This window comes from Sminthopsis crassicaudata, chromosome 4, assembly GCF_048593235.1.
Source record: "Sminthopsis crassicaudata isolate SCR6 chromosome 4, ASM4859323v1, whole genome shotgun sequence".
In the NCBI taxonomy this organism is placed as follows: Eukaryota; Metazoa; Chordata; class Mammalia; order Dasyuromorphia; family Dasyuridae; genus Sminthopsis; species Sminthopsis crassicaudata.
This window is the reverse complement of record NC_133620.1, coordinates 182,576,225-182,590,868: the sequence shown is the minus strand read 5'-3', so window position 1 is coordinate 182,590,868 and position 14,644 is coordinate 182,576,225. Positions and strand designations below refer to the sequence as shown.

The 14,644-nt window shown below is 35.3% G+C and overlaps 1 pseudogene; it reads right to left on the bottom strand.

Annotated features, from left to right (window-relative positions):
- Positions 1-5,528: 5,528 nt before the first annotated feature.
- On the bottom strand, positions 5,529-6,246 carry LOC141540676 (small ribosomal subunit protein eS1-like; annotated as a pseudogene).
- Between the last annotated feature and the right edge of the window lie 8,398 nt (positions 6,247-14,644).

Here is a 14,644-nt window from a genome sequence, read left to right as displayed (position 1 = left end):
TTAAGTGACTTGCTAAACCTCAGCAAGAGTAGCTAGTTGAAAAATCAGAATTCAAATTCAAGTCTTTTGTATCATTCTGCCTCTTACCAGAACTTTTCAATGTTATAGCTAGGTAGGAATTGACAGTTTCCCATCTTTCAACTGACAAAATTGTAGAGGGAAGAAACAATTTACTTATGATCACAGTTAATAAATAGAGGAGCCAGAACTCAAACCCTATTCTCTTGAATACTAGTTTGGAACTCTTTCTCTAGTACCAGGCCACTTCTAATTCAAAATTGGATTTATCATTAGTTGGACTACAAATGGTTATTCTTTATTATTTGATAAAATTTCCAGAGAATGGCAATTTTTTTTTTTTTTTTAAGGAGAATATCAGGCTATCAGACAAATGCAGGGGACCACCAAAGTGAGAGAGATTTTTGTTAGGTGTCTTTCTGATCTGGGATGTACTTGCAAAGTTGTTTTTCACAATGGGTTTTGTTTGTTTGTTTGTTTGTTTTGTTTTTTGTTTCTTTACCCTTATCTTATCTCACTTAATTTAAGATAGGTGAAAAAGCTAGAAAGCTAGAAAGATTAAAAGTACACAAGAGGAGGACAATAGAGGTATCCATTTTAATACCTAAAATTCCATCCTAAAACAAACAGAAATTCACTTTTCTGCTCTACATCATGAAAGAATCCAGAAAGGGTGTACTACAATCATTATTTCTATGTATTACCTACTCATCAACTCATTGCAATTTTGGCTTTGTCTTCATCATTTTCCTGAAATGTCTTTCCAAGGCCACTAAATGACCTCCTCATTACATTTATTAGCTTTTGTTTCTATCCTCATTCTTCTGACCTCATTATGGCTGCTAATACTGTTGACTACCTTTTGTGACACTGATCTCTCTTGGGTCTTCTCCTACCACTTTTTGATTTTCCTTTCTTGACTTATTTTCCTTCTACCCACATTGTATTCCTCCACATTCTGCTCTTAAGTCCTCTTCTTTCTCTATTGTCATCTTCATCTTTAAATATAACTTCTATAGAGATGTCTCCCTCACCATTTGCAATCTCTTCCTTGAAGTTTAATCTTCAACTTACAACTATTTCTTGACTGTGCTATTGACACCTCAAAATTAGAATCTCCAGAACTGAAGTCATACTTTGTCTTCTTTCTGCCAATTTGCCCATTTTTATGGGTGGTACCATCATTTTTCTAGTCACCCAGGGTTAAAACCATAGGGTCATTCTTGATTAGTTGTCCCCAGCACCAATCCCTGCCTCCAGCCCCAGACAATAAGTTGACAAGTCCTATTAATTTCACCTTCATAATCTCTCACATCAGTTTTCTCCTTTTTTTTTTTTTCTTTTTTCTTTTTGTGGGAAAACTCTTTTATGATTTCCTTGGGATACAGACTCCAGTAAAGGCACTGCCACGTCAAAGGGTATGCTTAGTTTTATAGCCCTAGTTCCTATGCCTAGAACTATAGACATAGTTCCAAACTGCTCTCCAGAATGCTCTCCACAACAAAGCATTAGTGTCCCAGTTTTCTCATACGCCCTCCAACATTTATCATTATCTTTTCCTGTTATCTTAGCCAATCTGAAAGATATGATGTGGTATCTGAGTTGTTTGAATTTAAATTTCTCTAATAAATAGTGATTTAGAGCATTTTTTTATATAACTATGGATGGCTTGAATTTTGTCATCTGAAAATTGTCTGTTCATATTCTTTGACAGCAGAAAGTATTTATTAAACATCTATTATGTGTGAGTGACACTGCAAGTGGGTAGTTAGAAAGATGACCTGGCTTCTCTTAATGTACTGGCTGTGTGACTTTAGATTAAGTCACTTAACTTCTCATTCTCAGTTCCTTAGGCCAAATTGCAGTATTGGTAGAAAGACTTTTCTAATTGTGCAATTTGTTCCCTTTAATCATTGAAATCATTTGATCAGTCACTGTCCTATTGTACCACATTCCAGATGCTGTGTTAAGCCCTAAGATATATATATATATATATATATATATATATATATATATATATATATATATATATATTTTTTTTTTTTTTTTTTTTTAAGGGATAAAGCAGTTATTTCTTACGATGGGAGAAGATATGCAGTAGAGGTCCTCAAGGAATTGAATTTCTACTTCACTAGCATGAAATTTGATTCATATACAGATAAGAATGGTATGAGGTGAGATAGGGTGTCTTTAAGTATATTATTTGAAGAGTTATTATATGGAAGATAGATTATACTTGTTTGTTTGATTTCAGAAGACAGAAGCAGGAACAATAGATAAAATTATAAAGAAGCAAATTATAGTCTGATAGGAAAAAAAACTTACAAATTAGAGCTCTGCAGAGAAAGAATTGATAAACTGAAGTATGTATAGAATGATTTTACACACATACACATATATCTGTGTCTAATAGCCATCTCTAGGGTGGTGGGAGAAAGATAAAAGGGAAAAATTATACGATAACTTCATTATATATTTAAAAGGAATAGCAAGTAGTGTATAATAGATTATAGTTTCATGTGCAATCTTTTTTTTTTTGGTAAAAAATTTATGCTGTATTATAGAATGGCTTGCTTTATTCCATAATAAAATAAAATAAGCAAATAAAATTCTAATAAATAAATAAATAATAAAAATTTAAAATATGAAAACTAAAAAGTAAAATAATACAATTAAGAATTGTCCCAAGGTATATTGGGCAGCCTGGACATTTGATAGGTTCTCTCTCCTTTGAAGACATATCACAGGCTAGACAATCATTTGGGGGTGTTATAGTGAGGATTCCTTTGTTGTTTATAGGTTGGACTATATTATCTAGTTCTCTTCTAACTCCTAATTCAGTGATTTTATGATAGCCACCTTGAGTGTAAACATTATTGTGAAGAGTACCAACCATTGCTTTCAAATGCCATTAAAGTGGAAGCCCAGAGATTTGACTGTCAAGAATGCATGTACTGCTCTGGTCCTTGCTCAGAGAATGACTTTGAAGGGCTTTTCTCTTTATTGCAAACTGACTTAAGAGTTTCCTGTGACTCTTCCTTGACTTTCTGCTACTCTACTGTTCTTTATTGCTCCAGACTTAGGGAGTCCTATTATTGATAAACCAGATAATCTCTGGAGCAGACCTTCACTAAATAGTCCCTTCAGCATCAGAAACGACATTGCTCATCTCTTGTCTTTATTAGGTAACCTTACTGTGCAGGAACTTCCATCATTTAGAAATGAGATAAAGGAATTGGCATTAAATATAAGCTTCACTTAGGCCCTTGGGGATCTGCTAACCAGTATTTACAGGGACAAAATTTCCTTTCTGATGTTATCATAAAAACTTTGAAGCTTGAATTCTCAGTCAAATGGTTTAATATCCTCATCCTACAACTAGCAATATTCTATCTCTTTTTCTGAGATAGAGTTGCTAGTTGCCTAGGAGAAAATGCTATTCTCATCACAACCATCAAACTGATTTTCCTAAAGAATAAATTTGATCAAATCACTTGTCTGCTTAAAAAAATCAATAATTCCTCACTGTCTCTGGAATCAAATATAAATTTCTCTGTTTGGCATGCAAAGATCTTTAAAACTTCACCCCAGTCTACTTTTTCAGCCTTTTTATTCTAACCTTACTTTATTCCCACTCAAGTCTCAGTTTCGTTCTGTTCTTCTACTGTACCCTCTGAAGTCCCTATAATCATGTATAGGAGTCCTATCTGTGGACACACAGAAGGATTAATTCAGATGATATTGGCAGAGGCTGCCTAGGAGAATTAAGAAAGTGTCAAGTCCAATAATCCTTGTTGTTGTTAACTGTTTTGCATAAATTGTACTACCAGCATAATTAGACTAAAAGTAAACTGGGCTGGGACTTGTATCAGCTAGAGATAGAGGTCTTAGATTTCAGGAAACATACAGTGAAAGTCTAGAAGTGAAAGGGTGAAGGGCTTCCAACAAAGGCCATATCCTTGGCAATAATCCAGTATCTAAGTGGGCCCCAGTGAGGAACAAACTGACCTTGTAGAATTATCTTATATTGCCAGAATTATGTTGGAAAGACAGAACTATTTTGTACTAATGCCCACAGTTACCTTACAATCTGTATGTTAAGCTATAGATATAAACTCCTGAGGTTATCTTGTAAAAACAGAGTAGCCACAACCACCAGTAGACTTACTGAGACACACAATTAGCAGTTACCATACCTTATTCTGAGTCCTTTCCTATAAAAAGTCCCATTTTATGAGGGGAAAGTTATGAGTTTTGCTAGGGAACTTAGCCCCCTTGTTAAAGTATTATATAATGATTTGCCCCTTGGCTTGAAATAGTTTGATTCTGCAAATTCTTTCCAGATGATCTTCACTTTCATGATGTTGCGCTTCATTAGAAGCAGCTACCAAAACTGATGGACATGCAAATAAAGGGTTCTTTCCTGATGGGGATGAGAACTGAGGGAGCCTAGCTAAGAACCCAACCTATAGTCCCTGATACAGGGGCTCTTGAGACAGAAGGAGAACAGGTTTGGCCAAGAGATTGGGGAACTTTTGAAGCAAGAATTTGGAAGGAGATTGCTGGAGTGGTAACAGGAAAAGTTCAAACAGAAATTTGGGGAGACCTTGATTTAATGGTTCCTGAAGGCTTGGTCTATTAGAGACAAAGGTGAGGATGTCCTTGGTAGTCTACTCTGAGAATTTACTTTAATAGTTAACTATATTTATTAGCACCTCTGGAGAGGGAATGCTCTTTATCTCTTTTTATGTGACTCTCTCTCTCTCTCTCTCTCTCTCTCTCTCTCTCTCTCTCTCTCTCTCTCTCTCTCTCTCTCTTTCTCTAGCAATTGGGGTTAAGTGACTTGCCCAGGGTCACACTGCTAGGAAGTATTAAGCATCTGAGGCCAGATTTGAACTCAGGTTCTCCTGAGTTCAGGGCTGATGCTCTATCCACTGTGTCACCTAGTTGCCCCTGGAAGCTAAGTCTCAAGAATAAGCCAAGTTCTTTTCAGGAGAGAGGCTGAGGGCTTTTAGTCCATTTCCTCATTTAAAAAAAAAAAAGTATATCTACTTATTAATTGTTCACCAGTCAGGTGATTTTCACATGTTAGGGGCATCTCCTTTTCCAAAAGCATTTAAGCATTTAGGGCTCTCCATTGTTTTGTCTTTGGTTACTAAGAGAGAACACTGACCTTAATTTATTATTTGCTAGCCTAATTAGTAAATTGATTATTAATTATTCAGAATCTCTCTCAAGCTTTATGTTTGTTTCATTTACTAAAAATGAATTCTTACTGCAGCCAATAGCCAATGGGGATCTGGAAGGGAAGAGGTGATATTCCTAAAGGAAATGGGTTTGACAAATTGGATTTATGGAGGCCCTCTTCCCAAAGATTTCCACAGTCCATAGACAGTATGTCTCAGGAACAATTAGATTTCACCTTTTAAATAAAGACCCACCCAAATAACTTCAGACTTCATTATTATTTTTTAAATGATATGTTTTTGCTTTCCAATTTTTAAAAGTTCTTATTTTAAGACAGATTCTTGATCTAGTGGCTGGTATCCCTCAGAGCTTTCTATATTTGTGCCTGTTTTATCTCCTGAAGGGTTTTCAGAACCATCACTTTCCTCATATAATTACATTTGCTTTTTCAACTCAAACTTGAGCTTCTTGAACATCTCAACTTTTTGAACAAATATATCATGGAGAAGGGAAATATATTGTCAAGTCTTTTTCAATGATGTCTGCAATAAATTTATTGACAACTTTTGAGACATTTGTCTGTACCTCCAGGCTCATGATTCCATCATTTTTGGGAGAATTTGATAGATCTGTTGATGCTGGGCATTAGTGGCCTTATGGATGTGGTTATTGTAGTTCCTGGTAAAATCAACACAAAAGAGACAGAACAAAGAGCCATCAGTAGTTTTGACATAAACACAGGCCTCAATCATGGTCTGACACTTTTTGACTATAGAATATATTTTGTCCTAAGTAAAATTCATGCCATGGAAGTGAATCAATTTTTAGCTTGTACATCTTTAGTAATCCACTTGGATAGTGAAAAAGCAACCTCATCATTTTGAAGATCAGGACACTTAAAAAACATAACTCTTTAGGCTAACAGATGTAATTTTTCATTCCTTGAGTTCTTATAACCAGTGTCTTGCTAATACTGTATATATTAAATATAGTTGGTGCCTTGACATCATACCAATCTTTCTTCAAAAATAGATTAATCATTTTCTATGTGATTATTTTTAATCATATTGGCTAATGATCATTGATCTTCCCTAGCCAAAATACTAAAAGCATAGCTTTTGTGAGATTTAAGAAGGATCTGCATTAGTCTTTAGATGTGGGTCTCTGCCACTATGCAGGAAAGAGCTGGGATAATTGTGGCTTGGGAAAATATTTTTTAGTTTAAATAGATACTCTGGGGAGCAGAATGAAAGTCACAGAACCTACTTTAGCTGTCATTCCCCAGGGCTACCTGAACTATCCCTCATACTGTCACATTATGGTGGATAGAGACTTGAAAGAGATTTATTTTTCTGAGAACATTTATGTATATCATACTTTGGTGATATAATATTGACCAGCCAGATGAGACCACAATGGCAGAGACTTTTAGATGGTGGCTCATATGAGGAACAAAGCATGGGAAATCAACCATAAAAAAAATCCAGAGCCCAAATTTTCCAAGCAAGTTTTGGGGAATTCCAAGCAAGTAAGAAGTAGCAACCAGAGAATTTTAGGCGAAGTCCAGAATAAAGTACTTCCTTATGACCTATGAAGGAAACCTAGAATGAATTTATTAGACTCTTCAGGTATCCTGATGGGTATACTGATGGCCCCCATTTACAAAGTCATCTATAAGTTTGTCCCTTTCAAGTGGGAAGTAAAACAGGCTACAGTCCTAAAAGATACAAATTAGGCTTTCTACTAGTTTTCCTGAATTGTTATGATTCTGTAAAACCCATGTTTTTGGAGCTTGCTGTCTATAAGAACTAGGCTAAGTGGATCTTTTTGAAGGTTTCAAGAGGTAACACTACTATTAGGTTCGGCGTTGTAAGTTCTCCAGAGCAGCCACTTGCTATATTGCTTTTGAAAAACAGTTGATTGTCTTTTACTGAGACCTCATTGCTTTTGAAGAGAAAACATAGGGTCCTACAATCACTCTTTGTTCCGAGTTGCCCATTATAGTTTGGTAATTCAACAGTCCATCTAATAAGATGTGCATTTCTTTTGTTAAATGGATATGGTATATTAGAACTCACGCTTGCCTTTATAAACACGTGATGATGAATGTCCCAAACTGAGGGTTCAAATCTACATCCTGGAATGCTGTTTGATTTTCTATTAGAGTACCACCTATCATAACCTGATTCCTAAGGAATGCCATTTTACTTAATCCATAAGTTCAATTGTTTTGGGAGAGACTTTTGTAATTGTACATTAGCAGTTGATTAAGTAAATAAGTTAGTTATTAGCTGCCTAATACGTGCCACAGAGACATTTAGGTGGCACAATAGATAAAGTATCTGGCCTAGAGTTAGGAAGATCTGAGTTCAAATTAGCCCTTAAACATTTACTGGCTGTGTGACCTTGGGTGAGTCATTTAACCCAGTTTGTCTCAGTTTCCTCATGTGTAAAATGAGCTGGAGAAGGAATGGCAAATCACTCTAGTGTCTTTGCCAATGGACCCCAAATGGAGTCATATGAGTTTAACATGATTAACTTTTTTTTAAATTAATTTTATAATTATAACTTTTTTTGACAGTACATATGCATAGATAATTTTTTATATTATCCCTTGTACTCCCTTCTTTTCTGAATTTTTCCCCTCTTTTCCTCCATCCCCTCCCCTAGATGGCAGGCATTCCCACACATATTAAATATCTTATAGTATAACATGATTAACTTTTAAAGCATCTGTGCTAGACACCATGTTAAATGCTGGTAATACAAAGAAAGGCAAGAGTTCTCTCCTTTGGGGTGTCTAAATATTGGGAGACATTATGTTTCTAGGAGGTAAGGGCCAGTAAGCAGTCTGTGTCCTAAACGTGATATAACAAATATACATCTGTAAGATCTCGTCTTCTGGTAAACAGAAGGTGTTCACTGAAAGATTTATGATTTTCATATTAACAGTTTAGATTTGTTGGAACACCCCTCATTTCCTAGGGTCCCAAGAACCAGAAGCAACCAAGTAGAAACCAGTAGAAAGCCATCCATTACATCCTCAGACATGCTCAAAATCCCTGTTTCTTTTAACTACCAAGTGAACTGAACCAGGCACTGCACTCTCGTTCCTATCATCTAAATCTGGTTACAGATACCCTGCTGAATGATCACAAGATTCCTTGATTAGGAGTATTCTCACAGGATTCAAGAATACCTGTATTGTCCAAATAATGCCTGCAGGCAGATTATTATGGAAACTGATTATTCAAGACCTAAGAATGATGTGTTGTGGTCCAGCCTTCCTGTGATTTTCCTACCATTAGGTTAAGTGGATCCTTTTGTAGGTATGTAGAGATGGTAGGAAGGCACTACTGATAGGTGTCTGTAGTCCTAAATTCTCCAGAGCAGCCATTGCTATATTGCTTTAAAAAAAAAAAAAAAAAAAAAAAAAAAAAAACCCAAAAAACACTTGCTTGCCTTTTTCCAAGACCTCATTGCTCTTGAAGAGTTGACATAGGCTCATATAATCATCCTTTTTCAGAGTAGCCTATCAGAAACCACAAGCCCTTCTTCTCAAGAAGGTGAACTTCCACTTGCAAGCATTTTCTCACTTTGAAATTAAACTTCTATTTGATTCCTGACACTCCTTTCTCTAACCTGCTTTGTTTGAATCCAGCTACGCCCAGGTTAGAGGAAGGCTCCAGTTTGGTTGACAGGGATCAAGACCAATGGAACAATTTCACTAATGCTGTTACAAGAATAGCAGAAATAGTGTCAATTTAGACATTTGGGTGATGATCTCATGTTGTTCTGGGCACAGGATAATATGATTCCCCTAATGTAGAATAAAGCAGTTCTTGCTAACCTGTGATCTTAGTGACAGAGTATCCAACTAACCAAAGTGTCTCTCAGCCTAACTATTTGAAAATGGTACTCTCCCATCAGAAGACAGGAAGTTTGCCCCTGTTAATTAATAGTTGCATCATTATAAATATGACTGCCTCGGTCAGATATCCCACCTCCCAGAAGCCATATCTGTGACAAATCATTGTTATCCTGAGATCTTGACTGATAGTTTTTTGGATCCAATTTCTAAGAAGAATATTTTGATAAAGAATGTAATGCAAAAAAAAAAAAAAAAAAAAAGAAAAGAAAAGAAAAGAAATGAAACATTACCCATGTATATGTTTTAAAAATTAAAATCTTTAATAAAAATTGAGAAAAAATGGGGAAAAAAGAATGTAATGCTCTGGGACATAGTTCTAGCTAACATTCTCTGCTTGTCCTTCCTTATTCTTTTTTTTTTTTTTTAATTTTTTTGACAGTATATATGCATGAGTAATTTTTTTTATAACATTATCCCTTGTGTTCATTTTTCCAAATTATCCCCTCCCTCCCTCTATTCCCTCCCCTAGATAACAGGCAATCGTCCTTCCTTATTCTTTCCCCAGAATAGAGTTATCTGGGTTTCAAGGTTCTTGCTCCATCAAAGGGTTCTATACATCCTGGAAAAGTCATTCACCACATGGGTGAGACTGTGAAACATGAGACTTGATCTTTTTAAATGAAGAAGGAAAAATTTAGGATTTCTAGATTTTATTCTCTATATTTTTGTTTTGCTTTGTTTTTCCCCTTTCTACTTTGTATTGCCCATGCCAGAAGGATTGCCTGTTTAAAGACTTGAAATTTGGCCTTTCCAAAGAGGGAAGGAAAGGTTTAGGATTATAATAAAATCCTGTTTTGTTTGTTTCTGTTGCCCCTTTCTTCTTGCTACTAATCATGTCAGGAGGACTCTCCAGTAAAAACTCCATAAACATTTAAATGGTAGAAGGCTCTCTAGAACAGGGGTTTGCTAGTATGTCTCCTCCAATCAGACATCTGCTTTTGTATGGTGTCATGAGCTAAGTATGCTTTTTTGCATTTTAAAGATAAAATAAAACTTTATTTAAAAATATAAAAAATATGTTAGTGCCATGTAGTGGCCCTTACAAACAGTGTGATATATATTCTGGGAGTCCTGGTTTGTGGACAAAGGGCATATTGTAACAGTTGAAACGTCATTGTTAGGACAATGGGATATAAGTAGCAAAAGAGGGTTATCTAAAAATCTCTCAGCTGCTCAGAATTAAGAAGATGGAATTACAAATATGCTAAATCAGCAGGTTGGATGGAAAATTTTAGTAGCCAGTTCTAATTAGAAGTGGGTGCAGTTTAAAGCTTAAACATACCAGAGTTGTATAACATGAGATATAACAGTCCTAGGAGAATGGGGCCATGGATTCCCCTGGCTCTTCACTGAATAATAGCTAAAGTAATTCTTTAGGCTGTTACTTTCTAAACTTAAACTTAAAACTTAGAGTTTCATAAAAAGAAATTAAATTAACTTCACTAAATTTTTACTGATCATCCATTATATGCAAAGAACAATCCTGTACTCAAGGAACTTACATTCTACTGGGGGGATTCAACATGTACAAAGCTAATAAAAATGATTTATAAAATTGTACAATGTTTGCTCTGGTCTCACAGTATAAGGGCCAGATCTATTCCAATTTACCCCTTTCCAAGTTTCATTGGTATTCTGAGGGAACTGGGAAGTCTCTCATCTCTGTCATTGACTAGAGCCCTCATGGGTGTTTTTTACCTAATTTTGGGGGTCCCTGCTCTCTAGTTACACTTAATCACTTAACAGATTAGCTTTTACAAAGGAATATTTACTTCATGGATACGGCAACAATGAACATTCAAACTATTCTTCTCAGTATCTTGGAGCGAAATTCCCCTTGTACCATTTTAGTCTCTAAGGAGGAGAGGAGGATCAGTTTCACAGTTTAGCTTAGTAATTCCAACAAGTTAAACATCCAAAGAGCCTTCCCTTCCCCTTAGCTTGCTGAATATCATTTTTTTTCCCTAAATGCTTCTCCTACTACACTGGCTGCAATATCTGTATCTGGCCTGGAATCCATTGTTCCTGTATCTTGAGCTCTCTAGACTGGTGCCATTCCAGAACCTAAAATTGAAAACAAACAAAACTCCAAGCCCATTACTTAGGGTCAGAGGACCTATGGGGAAGGTAAAGTGATCCTTAGTTCTTTCCTTGCTTCATGAAGTCAGGGAGTCCTTCCTTGGAAATTACAGGAAAGAATGATAGAGAGTATTCTAACCAGGTAGGTCAAAGGAAAAAGGATACCCTGAGCAACGTGTTAGGTCAACATGGGATATTCATATTTGCCCTAACCCTCCTGTCTCTAAAAAGCAAATCCCTGTCTCTTCTGTGTCAATGACTCTAGTTTAGATGATCATGCAGCAAACACTTACTATAAAAGTAATTGCTAAGAGGTTTAGAGTGCTAACTGGAAGTCAGGGCTAGGAATCAGAGGAAAAAAATTAAAAAGGGGTAGCACCAGAGCTGGGTATTGCACAAAGCAAGGGATTCTAAAAATCACAAGTGAGGGTTTCCTCTCATGCACTTCAGACTTTGGATATTACTTGTGCAAAGGCATGGGGGCAGAAGACAGAATGTCATGTACAAGATTAACTATCAGGTCAGTTTGAAACTAGAGTTTATTGTATAAAACAGGAAATAAAATTGTAAAATCATTTGATGCCTAATTGAAGAGATTGTTAATGTATCTGAGAGTAGAGATTCATTAGCGTTTTTTGTCTCATGGACCCTTTTGGCACTCTGATCAACCCTTTCTCAGATCACTTTCTTTAAATGCATAAAATAAAATTCAAAGGATTACAAGGAAACCAATTATGTTGAAAAACAGTTACTTAAATATATATGTATATGTATATATATACATATACATATAATGAAGTTCATGAATCCCTAGGATAAGAACTTCTTTGAGGCAATGAAAATCATTAAATATTTTTTTGAGTAAGGAAAAACATAAAAAAATAAAACAAGCCTACCTAGCCATACAAATAATATAAACTAATTCATCACCTCAGAAACCAGGACTTGGTCTTATTGCTCTAGTATGCCATGTAGCTTCCTTCTTCCATTAAACATGAAGGATCTTCAGGAAGAAAACAGTCTTAAATTTAATAGGGATATGAGATGTGAGACAGACGGTTTATTTTAAAAAATCCAGCAAGGGGATTAAATAACTAGGCCATATTATTATTAAAAATATGCAAAACTAAGAAAACAGGGGACTTCAATAGAGTGAATTTTTGTGAAGGAAGTAATCAGCATGCTATGTCACTGAGAATGGCAATGAAGACAATGTATTCAGAGGACCTATTAGTCAACATTAAAAAAAATAAAAATCTAAGAAATAAAAGTGGGAATAGTTTACTTCCAAAGAGAAGACTATAATTATGAATGAAAAAGAGCCAACCACACCACACAAGAAAGTCAGCTTCACTAATTTTTAAACAAAGTAGGAAGTAGGATGGATAATGGAAAAAATACTGTCTTGGATAGAAATACTTGAAACCAGATACCAGGTCTGTTACCAACTTTGGGTTAGTGACTCCACTTTTCCCTATTGTAGTCTAGCCAATCCCTAGTCTACCCAACTAGTGTTTTTGCTGTTCCTAACACATGACCTATCTCTAGTGATTTGCTAGAACCAGCTCTCACAAAATGAGAGACGATTAAAATTTCAGCATAAGCATTTACATTCCTATTTGGAAATAGGCAAATACTCTAAATGTTGATTGTCCATACTTTAAAAAGCATTGGAGAAAATAATGCAAAAAAGTTAAAAAAAATTTTAACTGTAATTGGGGAAAAATAAAATAATTAATTAAAAATAATGCAGATTAAATCTAAAAGTGTGTCATAGTACAACTTTTATTCCTTTGGAAAGCTGATTGTTAAGCATTTACTAATATATTCCTGTCTATACACCATTTTTATAATTTTTATTTTCTTTCATAGTTCAGTTCAAACACCTCCTTCTAGTTGAGGCTTTTGTTATTCATCCAGTGCCTCCTCCCCTCACCCCCATCCCTGCATTTATTTTGTGTGCATGTGTATGTGTGTTATTTCTTCCTATAGAATGTAAGTTCTTTAAGGACAGGAACTATATATAATTTTTGTCTTTGAATCTCTACATCTCTAGCATATTTCCTGGAATATAGCAAGCACTTAATAAATGCTTATTGATTGAGGGGTAACCTGTTCCACAGAACTATTGTAATAGCAGCCTTTGAAAATCATTATGCCCTATATACACATAATATATTATTAATCAATAATTTATTGTGTTTCCCCATTCTTCAAAGGTTTCATATTTGAGACCTTAATTTGTATTGGCTGAGATTGGCCCATTTATATTTTAAGGGAAATTAATATCCTGAGCAAGAATTCTTACTATAGGAATCCTATTCCTTTTTATGTTGAGTAGACCTTTGGGGTGATAACTTAGCTATATTCTGAAGTGAATATAGTGCATTTATAGTCTAAAGCACTGGATTTTATTTCTTTTATCTGTACATCTTTGCCTACACATACCAACACATGCGTCTATATGTCACATATGCAAGTGAATTTGTGCTTGAGCACATTATCCAGGTAACTGAGAAGGGCTGTATGAGAACTAGCTTTATTAGCTAAGTTAAGAGAGTGGCTGGACATATCAACAATCTTTGAGCGTAAACCCAGTTGGAAATTTATACCAAGTTTTGAACAGAACCTGAGTCAGCATACTTGATAGTCCTCATGTACATTTTTACTTATTGGCTTAACACAAACCTTATCTTTAATAACATAGGTCTCATCTTCCTCTGGTTTTCTTTTCTTTGGGAAGAGGAAGATTTGGGCCTTGAGAACTGGCCTTTGTGTATTCCCTTTGGTGGAGAAAAAAATTTAAATTCCCTCTCTCAGTTTACATATAACCTCTTTGGACCTCAGTTTCACTCTCATTAAAGTAAGGTAGTTTTTGAGGCTCCTCTCAGGCCTAAATTTTGTTTTCACACTGTTGCTGGATTTTGTGTCTTTAATAGTTTTCATTTTCGCCAAAAGTTCTCCAAACTGGGAATTCATGGTTTGTTTTGCTGTAGGCTAATAAAAAAAAGAAACTCCTTTTCCAGAGTACCTCTACTATGATGAAAGGATATAAAAATTAGATCCTAAATGTTAACAAGTACTAAAAATTACTTTTGGTGAATGAAATTTCACTGAATAGAGTCTACCGATTAAGATCTAGAGTTGTTATATGATAGGAACTATATTTGAGATTTCCTGGGTATAGAAAATTGAAGAATCAAGTAACTCCCTCTAACAATGTGGGTCAGTGACTTCTTTGCAATTTATACTTAAAAAGTTGTTTACGCCACTGAGAGGTTAGGTGACTTGCCCAGTCACACAGTCAGAAAACATCAGAGGTAGGTTCAATTCTTCTTGGATTGAAGATCAGCTGATTTCAAAAAAGAAAATAAAAAGGGGAAAAGAAAAAAAATACTGGGGAAAGTGAGGGAAATTCTGCTTGGGTTA